This window comes from Prunus persica, chromosome G1 (assembly GCF_000346465.2).
Source record: "Prunus persica cultivar Lovell chromosome G1, Prunus_persica_NCBIv2, whole genome shotgun sequence".
Taxonomy (NCBI): domain Eukaryota; kingdom Viridiplantae; phylum Streptophyta; class Magnoliopsida; order Rosales; family Rosaceae; genus Prunus; species Prunus persica.
In genome coordinates this window covers 12,934,942-12,953,519 of record NC_034009.1, presented here as the reverse complement: position 1 = coordinate 12,953,519, position 18,578 = coordinate 12,934,942, and positions in this window count along the sequence as shown.

Sequence of the window (18,578 nt, the reverse complement as noted above, 5' to 3'; positions counted from 1 at the left end):
ATCTCCCAGAAACTACTGATTCAATTGCTCATGCTTTAGAGGCCATCTGAAGCCATTTCTATTCTTTATCGCATTCTTGAAACCCATCTTTTTCTTCTGAAGCTCTACGGATAAAGGAAGAGGCTATCACAAATCCGACGGATCTTCTTAGGCAAGAAAATCAAGCAGAGGATCAGGCACATCTGATCTTCAGATTTCCCTGAGAAGCGAACTTTCCTTCGACAGCGAGTGAAGGCCAGGCTTGCATCTATTTTGATGGAAAGCAAGGAGTATTCAGAAGCACTAAGTGTCCTATCAGGCTTGATCAAGGAAGTGAGAAGGCTAGTTGACAAGCTTCTTCTTGTGGACATATATTTGATGCGAGTAAGCTCAATTTCTCTTTGAGAAAGACATCCAAATTATTGTCTTTGAGACATGAGAGACTGAGAGAGGAAGAACTTGGAACCTTAAATGTAAACCGAAAATGAATGAAAGCGACAAATTTATAGAATAAATTTTTAAAACCAACGGCGGTCCTTACAAAAAAACCGCCGTTTAAATTGTAAAATCAACGTCGGTATGATCGACGTATATTACAGAAATCCACGTCGGTAAATTAATAAAAACGACGTGTTAAATAATATACCATGACGCGAGTTATTACTTATGTACTTTATTTTTGAGTTTACTACGACGGTACCTACAAACTACTGTCGTATTTATTTACCACGTCCGAAGTGAAATGTACCGTCGTATTTTGTAATTTATACGTCGTAGTTATATGTAACCGCCATATTATTTTTTTGAAATGGTTTTATATGTAAGCAACTTTTCGTCTACTTGACTTACACATTTGTTGTTTTTATATTCTTATTTTATTTAAATCTGTCATCCAAAAAAGAAACTTTACATATTGCAGAATATTAATTTCCTTCGTTTTAAATTTCCTCCGGAAAAAAAACTCTATTTATAACGCACTGTAATTGAAAAATAAACTGAAAGGTCACGGGAAAAAAAATTCTATTCATAATTTAAAAATTAAAATCCACGACGGTTATATTAAACCTAACGACGTTAAATGAAATGATTCCACGTCGAACGAAAAATATTGCGTCGTGTTAGTTAAAAACGACGTAGTTAAATGTAACCGCCGTATTATTTTTTTGAAATGGTTTTATATGTAAGCAACTTTTCGACTTACACATGCACTGTTTCCAAACCCGATTAAAAATTTCAATCTCCCAGAGAAACCTTTTCGTCTTTTTTCCTTGTCAGAGCATTGTTAGAGTTTCTCATCGTCTTCCTCTCGTCTTCTTCGACGTCTCTGAACTTAAACATCGATCATCTTCCTCTTGCTTTCATTGCACGCAAAAGGTAAGCTTTCATTTTCACTATTTTGGTTACTGTTTTGCATGCTCATACGTTTTTTGTTTGAAAAATCTTTTTACCTTTTTTCTGGCCAAAATCATTTTACTTCTTTCCAAGTTTGATAAAATATACAGACAAAGAGAGAAAGTTTCCAACTTTGAAGACAACTACATCAACTAAATAAGACGACGGTAGACCACGACGGTTCGTCAGTTGTTCTAGCGTCGTCTGAAAATTGACAAAGTTGTTTTTAAAATAATAGTCTTTTTTTATATGCTTGTTTAATTGCAGGTTTGATTTCTCTGAACAATGGTTTTTGTTTTTCCCTTATTTGATAAAATATAAAGAAAAAGAAACTAGGGTTGGTATCTAATATAGACGACAAAATATCTTATTATTTTACGTCGTGTGAATGTTAATACCACGACGGTGTATTACTATTGACGTCGTATGAACATAAATACCACGACGTTATATAAATAATAGTTTACCACGACGGTGTATTACTATTGACGTCGTGTGAACATATATACGACGACGTTATATAAATAATGGTTTTAAACATTTATTACGTCTGAGATTATTTCATTGCGTCGTCTAAAATCATATCATACGTCGTATTTTTTTAATACCGTCGTTTGTGTTCTTAATGTTTTCCTGAAATATTTTCACTTGCAGTTTTGTCTGTTAAAATGGTTTCTCAACAACAAACTAAGGATTCTGGCTCCAAGAAGCTTGGAATGGTAGCTCCTCAAGACAAGTCTTCGAAGGAGATGAAGTCTTCGAAGAAGATGAAGTTTGCTTCATCATCTGCTGAGACAGAACCAACCAGCCAGACAACAATCTCTGATGATTCAAAGACTGGTCGAGGTATGAGCACAATGCCTCGTGTTGTGAAGAGAAAGCTTCAGAAACTGAGGCCAATTGTTGAGTACAATAAAAGGGGGAAAGGTGTTGGCCAAGCACATATTGAGATGCAGTCGTATATTGGTGTGTTGGCACGCTCCAGGATCCCACTTGTGGACAAGAAATGGTCCCAAATCCCCAAGGATATAAAGGAGCAGATTTGGGAAGCAGTTGACATGGCTTTTGTCGTAGGCCAAGGGGGCAAGACCTCTGTTTTAGCTTCTGCTTCCAAGAAATGGAAGGATTTCAAGTCTACACTAACGAGGCATTATATCCTTCCATACACCAATGACAGGGAGAAATTAAGCCAACCCCCTGAAACATATAAATTCATAGAGAAAGCACAATGGGATGCCTTTGTAGCTTCAAGGCTATCCAAAGATTTTGAGTCTGTGCATTCTCAACATGCACAGATTAGGGAGAAACTCGAGTACAATCATCGATTGTCTCGAAAAGGATATGCTGGATTGGAGGATCAATTGGAGGAAACCATGCCTGGGGTAGAAATTGATCGATCTACCTTATGGAAGAGAGCTAGACAGGACAAACATGGTAACATCCCTGATCCAAAGGTGGCAGAGAAGGCAAAATTAATTGTAAGCCTACTCACTCTGTTTTAAATTTTTATTACACTGTGAATTATTCTTATTACGTCGTATGTTATATTTTTCGTCGTGTGAATGATATTACCACGTCGAAAAGTTTTTAAAAACGTCGTTAAAGGTCTAAATAGGAATCACTACTAATTTTCTGTAATTACAGCATAAGACGTCGGTGGTTCATTTTCGCGTCGTGTGAAGGATATTACCACGTCGAAAATTTTTTAAAAACGTCGTTAACGGTCTAAATAGGAATCACTACTCTGTTATCTTTAATTATAGCATAAGACGTCGGTTGTTTATTCATTTAGTCGTTTTAAATAAATAACCACGTCGGTATAACTACCGTCGTGATAAGTTATAATAACGTCGGTTTATACGTTATTGCGTCGTGTGAAATTATATAATACGTCGTTTGTACATAAATAACCGTCGTGTGTTTTTTTGTTTATCTTTTTTTAGGATGAATTGCAGAAACAAGTCTCGGAAGGCAAAGTCAGAGTAGATGGCAGCAATGATGTGCTGACCATGGCTTTGGGCCCCGAGCATCCAGGCAGAGTGAGGGGAGTTGGTGCTGGTGTTTCCCCAAGGCAATATTTCAATTTGCCCAAACCACAGAGGGTGAGCTTTGACGACCGTTTGAAGGACAGTTTAAGAGTTCTCCTTCAAGAAGAGACTAAAAAGATGGAGGCTAAGGCAAGGGAAGAGGCCTTAAGGATGGAGGCTAGGATAAAACAATTGGTAGAGGCTGAGAGGGAGCATTTCCTGAGTCAGCTTTCCCAATTAATTCCCAATTTTGATCCAAGCATGCTTAAACCAAGAATTAGCCAAAGCCCCAAAAATCCAATGTCTGACAAAGCTAGCTGCTCTGGAGGTGATGTGAGATCCCTACATTTGGAGGATGATACTGCCAAAATGGGGAAACATCAGCCAGATGAAGAGAAGGAAGAAGAAAAAAGAGATGAAGAGAAGGAAGAAGAAAAGGAGAAAGAAGATGAAGAAAAGCATGACGACAAGGTATGTTCACATAACTTTGCCTTTTTTATTTGTTTTTCAAAATTTCAGACGTCGATATTTTTATTTAATCCGTCGTTTGTTTACAACTTAGACGGCGGAATTTTTTTAAGACGTAATAAAATATTTAAACGACGGTTTTTGCACCGTCGTTTAAATGGTTTCAGACGACGCTTTATTCATAAAACCGTCGTCTTTATTGAATTACCACGACAGTTTTTTCACCGTCGTTTAAATACTTTTAAGACGACGTTTTATTCCTTAAACCGTCGTCTTTATTGAATTACCACGTCACTTTTTTTATTTCTTTAAACAGGTTATTGAAGTTGGTGATTATTCAAATATGGAGGCGCCATCTTCTTTAAAAACCCTTTGTCGTTTTGTGGAAACGACACTCCTGCCTGAGGATAAGACACTCCAATTTACAATTGATAAGGAGGTGTTTGGTGGTGAGCGCGATACCTTCCTCCTGCCTGAAGATATTACACAATTTGCAGGCATGGAAGAAATTGGAGCTACTGTATTGGCTGTATATATGAGGTTTGAACTTCTAAAATAATACCTCGTTGGTTTATATATTGTGTCGTCTTAACTAACTAACCACGTCGTCTTAACTAACTACCGTCGTGATAAATATATTATAACGTCCTCATCTATTTCAGTACGTCGTGTGAAATATTATAATACGTCGTTTTTTTATACATAACCGTCGTGTTGTTTTGTGCTGACTTGTTTATATTATTTTATGTATTTAGGTACTTACACGATGTTTTGAAACAAGCCAATATGTGCAGCATGGTTGGCTTTATCGACCCTGCTACAGTTAGTGCCAACTCTGGCACAATAACTGAAAGATCAGGACTGGTAGCAGCTCGACTTCAGAAGACAGACGGTGAACAGATTTTCATGATGCCTTACAATCCAGGGTTAGTCTCCTTAGGATTTTGTTTTTATGATTTTCAATAAATGATAGCTTATAAACTAACCACGTCGGTGTTTTATTTTATTTAGTCGTTTGAAACTACTAACCACGTCGGTATTTATTTATCGTCGTGATAAATATATAATGTCATCGTTATCTACTTTATTTCGTCGTGTGAAATACTATAATACGTCGTTTTTGTAAATAACCGTCGTTTTTATATTAATTTTGTGCAGCCGTCATTGGATTTTGCTGATTGTAAGAGCAAAGAGAGAAACCGTCTATTTTCTGGATCCTCTGCCAGGTCATCGTGTGGTCGACGAAGAGGCGAAAAACATCGTGAACAGTGCTTTAAAAATATATAATACCCACATAGCCCGAGCAGGACGTAAAAATGTAATTTGGAAAACTCTCTCAGGCACACCAAAGCAACCCAGCAATGTCGAATGCGGGTATTATGTGATGCGCTTCATGAGGGACATCATCATGGATCCTTCCTTGGGGTTTGAGAATAAGGTAAGAAGAAATTACCTTCATACATTTCACGTCGTTTTTTGTATTATCAACGACGGTCATGTAAAATTAACGTCGTTGAATGGATATACTACGTCGGTTATAAAAAATATCGTCGTCTGTGATTGAATTTCTTTTTATTTATAAACCCTAATAGTCATTGTTTATGCAGTATGCCAAGGGAAACCAGGAAGCTTCATACCCCCAAGAAGCCATTGATGAAGTCCGGAATGAATGGGCAGAGTTTGTTTTCCAAATTATTAAACAGGGCAATTATTGAACACTTGATATTTATGTATAATGTACAAATTTTCTCTATAATATGTAATGTAAAAATTTGTTGAGGTTTTCTTAAATTAAAAAAAAAACAAACATACAAATTGCTTAACCGACGTGTAATACTTTTCCAACGACCTAATAAAGTCAAAAACCGTCGTATTTTGTTGTTTCGTGTTTTAAACAAATACGACGTAAAAATATAGGTAGACGACGTTCTTTGAACAATTGAGTCGTTTATGGTTTACAACATCTTCAATTTCTTAAGGGTTCAGGGTATCATCGACGACGTTTATGTAACGACAGCGGTTAAGTCGTGGAATATATATTTTACGTCGTATAGTTAAATAGCCGCCATGGTTTCTCATTTTAACGACGTCATTTTAACGACTTAGTAGTCTATTACAATTTACAACGTCTACAATTTATTAACACCGACGTGGTTTGTTGTTGTGGTAAGAATATTTTATTATTTTTATATCAAAATATTCAAAATAAATTTAAAATAAATCAGAAAATTGAAAAGTCAACTCCTATGAAGTCATTGATATATTTTCTTCCACATAAACCTTGAAAAAATTCATTTTGAATAACAAAAATTTAAAATGACCATCCAAAACAAAATTGTTTTGATGAGTCATAAAATCACTTCTAGTTTTATGGTTTAGGGTTTAGAGTCTAGGGTTTAGAGATTAGGGTTGTTATTTATTGGGGTTTATTTTTAAAGTATAATTTTTGGGTAGTCTAGGGTATATGTTAGGCTTTAAAACCATAAAACCTTTTATAAACTTAATTTTTTAAATTGTAATTTAGTTTTATGGGTTTAGGGTATTAATTTTTAACGACGGTGGTTGCGTCGTGGAATACATATTTTACGTCGTACAGTAAAACATACGACATGGTTTACGCTTTAAACGACGTCATTTTAATATGTAAGTCGGTTTATATAATTTACAACGTCTTTAATTTCTTAACACCGACGTGGTTTTTCAGTCGTCGTTATATAAAAAATTCAAAATTAATTTAAAATTAATCCGAAAAATGAAGCTTCAAAATGAACGGCCTTACGTTCTTAATCCGAAAATGAAGTTTCCGTCGTGGAATATTAAATTTACGTCGGTACTTGTAGAACTTTCGCCTTGGTTTTTCTTTCAACGTTTTAAAACGCGCGAACTCTAAAAATTTTCGCGCGACCTAAATTTTTTTAGATTTGGCTCTTATTCTTATACTTCGAACCCTGAAACCTAAAATTTTCAGATTTCGCGCGACATAACATTTCGCTCTCTCACTTCTGCTCTAATTAAAAGTTGCACTCTCCAGGCTCCGTCGAATCTGTGAGCTCGTCCAACCTGTAAGTACAAACCCTATCTTCCCCTTGTAAATTCATTGAATGATATTAGGTTGTTTTGTTAAAGGGTTTTATGTGTATGCTTTGCGATCTGTTAATAATGTGCTTATAGGTATGGGTTCATGGATTTTCTGTTTAATGGGTTCATGGATTACATTATCTGTTATGTTTACTTTTGCTGGAAATCAACACAAAAAGACACAGATCACCAACTTCCAAATGATTTCCAGCAAAAGTACACCGACATAACATTTCGCTCTCTCACTTCTGCTCTAATTAAAAGTTGCACTCTCCAGGCTCCATCGAATCTGTGAGCTCGTCCAACCTGTAAGTACAAACCCTATCTTCCCCTTGTAAATTCATTGAATGATATTAGGTTGTTTTGTTAAAGGGTTTTATGTGTATGCTTTGCGATCTGTTAATAATGTGCTTATAGGTATGGGTTCATGGATTTTCTGTTTAATGGGTTCATGGATTACATTATCTGTTATGTTGAATTGGGAATGGATTTAATTTTGTCGTATCTTTTAATCACCCTATGTTATGTTGAATTGGGAATGGATTTATTGTTTTCATGCTTGGTTTCATGTATATGTTGGTTTCTTGCTTAGTTTCATATATATGTTGTGTTCTTAATGGGTTTTGTGTTCTTGAAAATAAACTGAGACACGACGAATTTTAAGGCATACGACGACGATTACACGACGGTTTTTTTAAACAACCGTCGTTGTATTACTTATACACGACGGTTTTTTCATAAACCGTCGTTTGTATTACTTATAATAGACGACGTCTGTTGAAAACCCGTCGTCTATATATGCCAAATACGTCTGTTTTTGTTTAAAACCCGTCGTCTTTGTTGTGTATTACTTGCGATTAGATCATTGTATAATCTGCTATAATGATGGTCATTGCCTGTATTTTCACTTTATTATAGATAATAGGTTATAGTGTCGGAGATGGATAAGTCATGGATGCACTCGGATAGAAGATCGAAGGCATATGAATTTGGGGTGGAAGCATTTTTGAACTTTGCTGTAGAAAATCTTCTAACTACAACACATATCCGTTGTCCATGTGTTAAATGTGTTAATTTGAAGTTGTTTGGGGTTGGAATTATAAGGGATCACTTATACTTTAATGGAATTGACCAAAGCTATAAGAATTGGACATTTCACGGAGAACCTTGGGAAGCAACTACTAATGCTAGCAGAAATGTTGAAGAAGATGATGGCCATAGTAGGTACAGTTTTGTGTCTGAAGAAATTGATATGGATGATAATGATTTTGGTGATTTTGGTTCGGATCCGTATGAGTTTGCCAATGTGATTGGGGATGGAGATCAACCAGTGTACCCTGGTTGTAGAAAGTACACGAAGTTATCGGCATTAGTGAAGTTGTATAATTTGAAGGCAAAACATGGGATGAGTGATGTCTGTTTTACAGAATTATTGATACTTCAAGGCGATTTGCTTCCAGAAGGAAATACAATACCAACCTCCATGTATGAGGCTAAAAAGACTTTGTGTGCATTGGGGCTGAGTTATGAGAAAATGCACGCATGCCCCAATGATTGCATCTTGTATAGGAAGGAGTATGAGGATTCAACTAATTGTCCTACTTGTGGTATCTCAAGGTGGAAGGAAGGCAAAGATTCAATCTTGAAAGAGGGTGTGCCAGCGAAGGTGGTGTGGTATTTTCCCCCAATTCCAAGGTTTAAAAGGATGTTTCAATCACATGAGACAGCTAAGAGTTTGACTTGGTTGGCTCTTTCATCTGATGGATTCAATCCCCACAGTTCTCTAAGTAGCAGATATAGTTGTTGGCCGGTTATCTTAGTTACATATAATCTCCCTCCATGGCTGTGCATGAAACGAAAGTTCATGATGTTAACCTTATTGATTTCCGGTCCTAAACAACCCGGAAATGATATAGACGTCTACTTGGAGCCTTTGATTGATGATTTAAAATCCTTGTGGGTTGGGATTAGAGGAGTGTATGATGCACATAATGGAGAATACTTTACACTCAGAGCTGCATTAATGTGGACAATTAATGATTTCCCCGCCTATGGAAACTTATCTGGTTGTGTTGTTAAAGGATATAAAGCTTGTCCAATATGCGGCGATGATACACCTAGTCACAGGTTGAAAAATGGCCACAAAATTTGTTACATTGGGCATAGAAAATGGTTACCAATCAATCATCCATATAGGAGGCAACGTGCAGCTTTTAATGGGAAACCTGAATATGGCATACCTCCCGAGCTATTAACCGGAGAAAAAGTGCTGCATATGGTTGAAAATGGTGACAGAGTTTGTTGGAAGAAGAAATCAATATTCTTTGATCTCGAGTATTGGAAATACCTTCCTGTGAGGCATGCCCTAGATGTTATGCACATTGAGAAGAATGTTTGCGATAGTATCATTGGTACATTGCTGGAGATCCCTGGAAAAAATAAAGATGGGATTGCTGCTCGATTAGATTTATTGAACATGGGGGTCAAAACTGATTTGCAACCCGAGTATGGAGAAAGACGTACTCGTTTGCCTCCTGGGCCTTGGAATTTGTCAAGAGCAGAGAAGAGAGAGGTTTGCAATTCTTTCTATGATATGAAGGTCCCTGAAGGTTATTCTTCAAATATTAAAAATCTTGTATCTTTACAAGATTCAAGACTTCTTGGCCTTAAATCACATGATTGTCATACCTTAATGCAACAATTGCTCCCTGTGGCAATTCGTTCTGTTTTGGAGAAGCCTGCAAGGTATGCAATAACTCGTTTGTGCTTCTTCTTCAATGCTATATGTGCAAAGACTGTTGATGTTTCCAAGCTAGATAAGTTGGAAGAAGATGTAGTAGTTACTCTGTGTTTGCTTGAGAAGTACTTTCCCCCTTCATTCTTTGATATCATGGTTCATCTAGTAGTACATCTTGTCAGAGAAGTTCGTCTATGTGGGCCAGTATATTTTAGGTGGATGTATCCGTTTGAAAGATATATGAAAGTGCTGAAGGGGTATGTTCAGAATCGTACTCGTCCCGAAGGTTGCATTGCTGAGCGGTATATAGCTGAAGAATCGGTAGAGTTTTGTACTCAGCATTTATCTGATGTTAGTACAGTTGGAGTGCCTTCAAGCCAAAAGATGGGAATTTCAAAGCCATTATCAGGTTGCACAGTGAGCGTAGTTGATCAGGACCTGTTGAATCAAGCACATCTATATGTCTTGGAGAATATGGAGGAAGTCCTACCTTATATCGAGTACGTATGAGTTTTATTCTTTAAGTTTCCATTTAAAATTATTTCTTATGTTTATCTTATATATTTGGGACCGTAATGCTTGAATTTTTCGTGTCATGTAGGCAACATATGATCCACATCAAGACTGCTTATCCAAAATTTAGAAAGAGAACAAAGTGGCTGCAGGATAAGCACAATAGCACTTTCATTCAATGGCTACGCTTCAAGGTATATGTTGTTGAATAACATATTTCTCTTTTAATTTTCTTCTTATTTCTATGTTAGATTGAATTAAGATTTGATTAATTTGCAGGTTCAAAGTGAACTTGAGGAAGACAATAATGGCGTATCAGAAAATTTAAGGTGGCTAGCAGCTGGTCCAAACATGGCAGTGCCATTATATAGGAGCTATCTTATTAAAGGTATTAATTCAATATCAAGGCACAAGATGATGTGCGGACAACTCAAAATAGTGGAGTTTATTTACTTGCACATACCATGCAAGTTGCTAGTGCCAAGGATAAAAACCCAATTCTCTCAAATATGGGTTTCTATGGTGTCATTCAAGAAATTTGGGACCTTGACTACCAAAAGTTTACAATCCCAGTCTTTAGGTGTGATTGGATAGATAGTTCTGGTCTTGTAGTCGACGAACTTGGATTTACCCTTGTAGATTTGAGTAAAATTGGACATAGGAATGACCAATTTGTTTTGGCTTCTCAAGTCAAACAAATATTTTTTGTTGACGACCCGATGCATCGTGGTTGGTCGGTAGTGTTATCAATGCCTAATAGAGAATATAATGATGTTATTGGTGATGAAGTCTTAGGTGATGTGATAATTGAGTGTGAGCCATTTACTAGAGGGATGCCAAATGTTGACACATTTGATGAACTGGTGGGTGAGTTAGGTGCTCAAAATATTCGAGATGGGTGTGAAGATATATGGATTGAATGATGCTTATGTAATTGGCAGTGTATGACATTAATTTTGTAATATATTGTAATGTGATTTCTTCACTTTCTACGTTCAAATAAAACACGACGTTATTGTGAATCAGTTATTCAGCATATTTACCGACGTCTTAAAGCAAAAAAACAACGTCTGTTCAAATAAAACACGACGTTATGGTGAGCCATTTATTCAGCATATTTACCGACGTCTTAAAGCAACGTAACAATGAAGAACCACGACGCTATTGTGAAGCAATTATCCAGTTTATCACGTCGGGGAAGGATTAAGAACCGCCATGTAATTCAAAATAACACGACTCCAATCCCATAATAACGACGTCTAAAAAACGAGATATATAATCTGAACGTTAAAAAATACGACGTCATCATACATTTTCCACGTCGCAAGTTCTTTTATAAACGAAGAGGAACGAAATGAATTCCGACGGAAATTCATTATAACCGCCGTCTAATAACAATTAAACGACGTTATTTGTAATACGACTCTCATCATAATCTACGCCGTCTATATGTTCTGTAATACGGCTCTCATTTATTTGGAACCGACGTTGTTTAGAAGTTCAACGTCGTCTATATTATTAAGTGCGTCGTGAGTAATGAATACATATAAATACAACGTCGACTATATAAATGTATACGTCGTAAATAATGACACTGACAACTATTTCCACGTCATCTTTTTTAGAAAAATCGAAGTGGAAAATTTATTTCACGACGGTTTTTTGTAAATAAGAGACGTAGTAGATTTCAATAACGTCGTCTTCTCATGTATTTAAAGACGTCATATTTTTTCTTGTCGGGTAAATTATATTTAACGGCGTAGTATTTTAGTTTTCGTCGTTGTATGTATATCTTGCGGCCTTGTTCTTTTAATGTGTCATATTTTTCCTTTTTAACAACGGTGATTTTTTTGAGTTGGTCTTCTATTCTCATCCTCGACTATTTTCTAGAACTTTAGCAGACTAAACACGTCTGTTTTTATTTTTTTCCGACGTTGTTTTATTTAACAACGTCTAATATTTATCGTCGTTGTTTGTTTCTGAAAATAGGACGTATAAATTTTGTAATACGACTCTCATATATTTGTAACCGACGTTGTTTAGTTTTTCAACGTCTACTCTATAAACATATACGTCGTAAATAATGACACTGACAACTATTTCCACGTCATCTTTTATCGAAAAATCGAAGTGGAAAATTAATTTTACGACGGTTGTTTTTATATATGCGACGTAGTAGGTATAAATAACGTCGTCTTCTAATGTATTTAAAGACGTCATATTTTTTATTGTCGTGAAAATTATATTTAACGTCGTCGTGTTTGTATTTTCGTCATTGTATGTCTATCTTGCGGCCTTGTTCTGTTAATATGTGTCATATTTTTCCTTTTTAACGACGGTTTTTTTAGAGAGTTGGTCGTCTATTATCATCCTCGATTGCTTTTTTTAGATCTTTTTGCAGTACAAAGACGTCGTTTTATATTTGTTGATGACGTTGTATATGTTAACAACGACGGTTATTTAGCGTCGTGGTTTATGAGGGAAAAGATGACGGTGGATTCCACGACCATTGAAAAACCCAATACACGACGGTGATTTACCGTCGTCTTTTTGCTTTTTTGTAGTTGTGGTACGTTTTTGTATCTTTAGCATCTATTTTCATATATTTCTATTTTTGAATGCCTGTTGGCGAGACGCCTCAAGAAGACGACTTCTTCTTGATTATTTTGATGCCATAATAATGACCTTGTGTTGTATTATTAGTCCTAAAAAAATAATATTGGGCCTAAGTCATAACTGACTAAAAACAAGAACCGAATCGGATATGTTCGGGTTAGCTTAACTTCGCGTTTCTTCTTTGACCGAATCGACCCGAGAACCGTAGACTTGGTCAGTTTGGCCCACGGTTTAGCCAAAATTATACCCAACTGGAACCATGCCAGGCCTAATTTTCCGACTAAGACTTCCTCAATGCTGAACATGAGTAGGAGAGAGAGTGGCATTTCATGGTCCTTATTTCTTGGTTTTTTTTGTCAATTATTTCTCGGTGTTAGCAAACACCCGAATAGACAATTTTAATTTCATCCCTTTGTATTAGACCAGGAAGTTTCATTCTCCACCGAAAGCATGCCTCCTATTGAGTAATACAAAATTTAAAATTTAAATTCCTTTAATGCTATCCCTTATTATTTCCTCGTAATTGAATTTCAGAATTTAAATTTTAAATTTTTTCGTTGATAATATTTACCTAATATATGTAAAATATAATTTAATTAATGACAATAAAAACCCACATATTATACAAATTATTCAGGCAAGCACCCACATGAAATTATGTACTTAACATACATGTAAATAGTGTTATTATTAGTAATGGAAAAAACTTAGTGATAAATCGTGTTACCTATACATCAGGCACATAAATTAAAAGACTACCTATAATTTTGGATTCTCTTTGTAAGTTTAGTTATCACATCAAAAAGAAAAAGTAGTTAGTAATAAATTAATACGTGTGCATTCACACATCATATACCACATCAAGTGGTATACGAATATTGCTTCGAACTTATATTTAATTTGAATATTACAAAAGAAAATGCTGAAATTGTCAAATAATTAAATATGTACGTGCAAGCAAACCTTAGATTTCCCACCAAAAAGAGAAGCATAACTTGATTGCAAACCTTATATTACCATCATAAGATTTCCTTTAAAATGGTGCTATCTACTATACTACTATTTCTTTGAAAGGTTTCCGTCGTCGGTTGGGCTTGCTAAAGAAATTATCCAAAAAGGATTGATGCCTGATCCAGAGATACAAAAAACTTTGAGAAGGCATGTTGCATCTGCAGAATAAGCTTTTGACTCCTCTAATCCGAATTATTTCATGCTGAATCTCTTTACATGGTATGAAATTAAAATGGCTTATTTACTGTAGTGACCTCTGAAATTATGGTCAAATTTCACTTTACCCCTTGAAAGTTAAAATGACCCAGAATGCCCCCTTGACCAAGGTTTGGTGGTTCAAAACTTTTGGGGATGCTCCCAAATCCACATGCAAGTATAGAAATCAAATTAAACCACTCACATCTTGCATTTTCAGCAGGTATTTCCAAGTCTCAAATTAAAAAGAAATCAAATTTCCTTCCAAATCAAACAGAAAATACCCATAACCCATACCAAGTGACGAGGTCGTTTTGGACCTTGAGCACCTCGGCAACGAGCTCGGGCGTAACCTGGCGAAGCTTTCAGAGCTACGAGATGACTGACGGATCCTAGTGGTTTTGGATCTTGCACAATGAGGGAGAGAAATGAGAGGAGTGACCTGTTGGCAGGGTTGGATGATGAAGTGGACGGTGAGGATTGGGGGAGGTATGAGTCCCATTTGGAGAGATCGAAGGGCTGAGATTAGAGGGCGGTGGTGGGGTATTTGGGGTTTGAGAGGGAGACGCGGTTGGAGAAATGGCTGCCGCAGGCTGTGGGCGATTCTGTGAGGGCGATGGTGGGGGTGTGTCGTGATGGTAGTTGTTTGGGCCAGGAGACAGGTCGGGCACATACGGAGAAAGAGGGAGAGAGAGAAGAGAGAACAAAGTAATTTTCTAAATATTTTTTTCCTATTTGTTAAATTTTGTTTCCCATGTGGCACTTACGTGGCATACATTTTAGCAAAAGAATAGGTCCCATTCATGCCATGTCAGCGTTTTACAGAATTTTTGACAGAGTTAACGGTGAGGGGCAAATTGAACAACCAAACCTTGGTCAAGGAGGCATTCTGGGCTATTTTAACTTTCAAGGGGTAAAATGAGATTTGACCATAATTTCAGGAGGCACTACAGTAAATAAGTCAATTAAAATTGTACATAGTGGTCATATGCCATTAAACTTCTAATTGATGTAATTGGATTCCCTAATTTGATGGAACATGTTAGATGGATTTTGATATCCTAATTTTAGGGATTATGCTGCCAATCCAGTCAAGATGCAATCCAAATAAAACCAATTCAACTATGCTGCAAAACGACATGCTTTATTTTCCTCTACTTGCTGTCTGGAGTTGAAGACACCTCCTCTACCTTCTTGGCAACGGCCTGGGCATGGAGTTGCGAAGGCCAATTGTGATGGTGGTTGCCCTCGGTTCAATCAGCTTGCGCTTTTGGGTAGGTGTTTCGAGATAACCATGGTTGGTTCAAGGCGAGGGGTTGTCAAGGGCTCAGTCCATGTGTTTGAAGTGCCATGTCTGAAGCGTAGGCTATTAGAAGAGCTTTGGAGGTGGTGACTCGACATGGGTGGAGAAAAGTTATTGTAGAATCCGATGCTAAAGTGCTCATTGAGGCTCTACATGGTAAGTCGCTCATTTATGCTCCCTTGCGGGGCTTGTTACATGATATAAGGGCTCTTTCCAGGAAGTTGGTTGCTGTTAGTTTTGCTTTCATTCTGCAATCTTGCAATATGGCAATCAAGGTGGTGGCTTCTTTTCCTTCCCAACTTGGTCAGTGTTAAGTGGCTGGGGTTGCCGCCATTTTGGCTTCTCCCCACACGCTACAATTCCAATCATTGGTAGACTGCAACATGGGTAATTGGGAAGAATTACTTTCTCTATTTGAAAAAGTGATAGATCAAGGAGTCTAGCCAAATGTTGTCTCTTACAACTCTCTAATAATAAATAATAAATTTATTGTCATTTGATTAAGAATAATAGTAATTTTCTTCTTTTTATTGATATTGTTATGCTCTGTGTTTCGTTACATGAGAAGGTCAACTGAATCATGATTTATGTTGCATATTTTCCCCCCTGTTGTCTCTTTCTCTTTTCATTCCTTAATTATATCACACAAATTATAGTTTAAATTCAATTGAATCGGCTCTGATATTTGTACTCTTTTTGGGGAATGGAAATCATAAACTTAATTCAATTGAAGAATATAAACAATGAATCTTCTGACTTTTCAGCGATAAAAGAAGAAGAATAAAAACGGAAATTTTCAATATGCTTAGAGCATCCACAGTGGGAGGGTGTATAATGAGGTGTATGTTAAATATACACCCTTTGTGATCGGAATCACCCGCAACGGGAGGTGTAAACGAGTGTAAATTTGCATCACCACCATGAGATGCAAATTTTGATGCACATATACATCTTTTTTTACATCTCTTGCAGGTGGGACCTACATGTGGAAAAGTTGACAAAAGTGGGACCTACAACAAAAAAGATGAAAGAAATCAATTATACATTTTTAGATTTACATCTTTCCACTGGAGCAAAAATCACATTTACAACCCCCAGATGTGTAAATGGGATGTAAAGTGGCTTTATACCTCCAAAAATACACCCTCCCACTGTTGATGCTCTTATATTGGCCTCATTTTGTTTTATTAGAAAATGACATGATTTACTCTCAATTCTCTTCCACGATCAAAACTAAACCCACTCCATTCCCACCTCGGTCCTCTCTAGCACTTTCTTCCTCCCAATTCCCATTGCTAACGTTAGTCTCTCCTTTTCTCCCACAGAAATAGATCTCTAATTTTCTCCCCAAGTATTTTTTTCAACATTTCATACAACGCTAGTCACCATAACGTTATACTCACAAGTATCACGAAACATTTTAAGCCTTAAATTGTTGTAAAGGTCAATCTAAAATTGGAGCTAATGAGAGAAGAACTCGAATATTGTTAATCTTTGCAACCAGACAAATATAATGTATCTAGATAACCAGCTCCACAAGTCTAACTGTATCCTTTGGCTACCAACGTTGCTTTATAACACTCAATCACCCGTCAACTTTGTGCTTTATATATGGTGATGATCCACCTGGATCCAACTATCTTTTTCCCTATTGGAAGAGACATCAACTTTCATCCCATGTATTATTTTAATGCATAGAAAGGGGATAGAATTTGAGTGCAAGGAAATATACTGATCTAGCTTGACATGTTAGCATTGGACAATTTTATTAATAAGTCAAGAGACAAAACACAAGATAATATTGCTTTAATGGTTGAACAAAGTACTGTTTTTATTAAATGTAATACTACTAGGGCACTAAATCACACTCCTTGCAAAACCACATAAATATTCAATGTCCATCTCCCATATCTACTCAGCAATGACATCTGTGACAAAAAAAAAATAAATAAATAAAATTTAATGAGCTTTATATTATAACTTTAGTTTTGGTCATCCTAATTACAGCGGCTAGATCACGTGTAGCCAAAGTGGGAGAGTTTGTTACTGTTCTAGAGATTTAAGTGAACCTTACTCGGTCAGATCACTGAGGATGGTTTTACCCATATCTGCCGCACTGTAAATAGAGTAGCTCATTGTTTAGCACGCTTTGGTTCACATATCGGCTCCACTACTATTTGGTTTGAAGAACCATCATATTTAATTATCGACATTTTGTGCGAGAATTGTAACAAGTAATTTTTTACAGGAATGATCTTAGGGGGACTGCGCCAGGGGGGCGGGGCACTCTAACGGTGGCAAGGTTGCTTTTCCCATTTGTGGTTGAGAAAGCTCGCCTAATGCTCTGGAATATAGCCAAGTTTTTTTGTACTTGTTTTCATCCTGATTTATCAATAAAACTCTATCGCCTTCAGATGCAAAAAGTGAACTTTAATCAGGGTGTTAGAGCTTAAATTCCATTACAAAAATTGATCACATAAACTGCATGCAGATATGAAAGAATCCATATTTATATTTTTTAAACTTTCATGTCAAGAAAGAAAGAGAGTAGAGTAAGATTGTTCATACCAAAGCTCAAATTTCACAACATAATTAAGGTAATAAATCATATCTCAACACATTCATCGATATAATAAGTCATACAATCTGCAAACATTTTTGTCGTCTCTCCGTGTGGAAACTTTTCTATTGGCATTTCTGTAAAATCCTTAAGATGTAGACATTTTCTAATAACTTCTTCAGCACATTTCACTCTTAAAAGACTGTACTTTTTATATGTTGTAAGGAAATGCTTAACAAATAGAGATTCAATGGAATCAGCTAAAGATGGTGGAAGAATATTATTAGAGGTAGAGGGGTCGCCCTTTGCTCCTAAAATCTGGATAACGATCAACCACCCAATATTAATACTTTAAAAACTCGTATATGATTTTCTTCCATTACTTTTATACCTAATTATCTTTATGAAATGCATCTTGCATAAGATATATTTATATACATAGATACACAGTATGACATTTCCCTTGACATAGTTCAATCAAGAAAATAAAAAATAAAAAATCTATCTTCCTTTATCTTAATTTAGCTTATAGAACGTTATTTGGAAGAAAAAAATAAAAATAAGAAAGTTACTTACTGAGAAAAACACCCTTTTAAAAATAAATTGTATTAAATTTTAATTTTTCATTTTTTAAAATCAAAATAAAAAATCTACAATGTTAAAAAGAAAATTTAACATTTTTTTTTCCTTTAATAATTT